The sequence below is a fragment of the Schistocerca gregaria genome, chromosome 8 (genome assembly GCF_023897955.1).
Source record: "Schistocerca gregaria isolate iqSchGreg1 chromosome 8, iqSchGreg1.2, whole genome shotgun sequence".
In the NCBI taxonomy this organism is placed as follows: Eukaryota; Metazoa; Arthropoda; class Insecta; order Orthoptera; family Acrididae; genus Schistocerca; species Schistocerca gregaria.
In genome coordinates, this window is record NC_064927.1 from 304,977,039 (window position 1) to 304,977,955 (window position 917).

Consider the following 917-nt stretch of genomic DNA (forward strand, 5'->3'; position numbering starts at 1 on the left):
GGATAAATCAGACATATGTTTGCATGATCTGTTACGTTATTCTTTCTAGAATTTCAACTGTCAGAACAAAACGAGATCCTACTTTACAATAGATACTTTGGTAAGAATTTCAAGAAAATATACCTACCATGAATAAGGGTGTATCCTCTTAATTATGTGTTGTTTTAAAATATTTTCATCACACTATGAAACTACATCACAATATTAGTAACTCACTTACTTTACACACGAAATTACGCATAAACGGACACATTAAATATTGCCAGGAACATTTCCAAATCCAGTTTCATGACTGATCATAATTTTTCTAGTAGCTTTAAGACTCAGCATCGCAACAAAGTTACTTGTCAACACGAATCAATCTGAAAGTCTATATATTACTAAAGTTCGCGACCAAGAAGTTTACACTGTGATGGCTCAGTGCATTCTGCAGAAATATTGCTATACAACTCTGACTTTTTATTGCATGACACTGAAATACGAGTATGAAATTACCATATGTCAAAGGAACTTATCTCATTTTCCTTCACACATATATGAAAATTTATAAACAGTTTATTCAGTCACATACAAGAGAAGACGATCCATTCTATTAAATAACTGCAATATACAACGACTGGACGTGACAGGACGTCGTGTAGAATTGGTAGACGTTATCTGTTTCATAAATTTGCATTATAGCTCACACAAAGCGTATTTCACCGGTAGATGGCTCATCTCTCCAGTACAGACTCTAATCGTAGGTTTGTGCTAAACCTCTCCATTATGTCACGTAATACAATCCGCAGATGCCTTATATTACCACTTTCATCAGGCTGACTACTTTGCACGTGTATGCTGGACTCAATGCGAGCGTGGACACTGCATGCTAGCTGCTGTCCGACAGGTTATTGGTCTCACGGCTACAAAGTATTCTC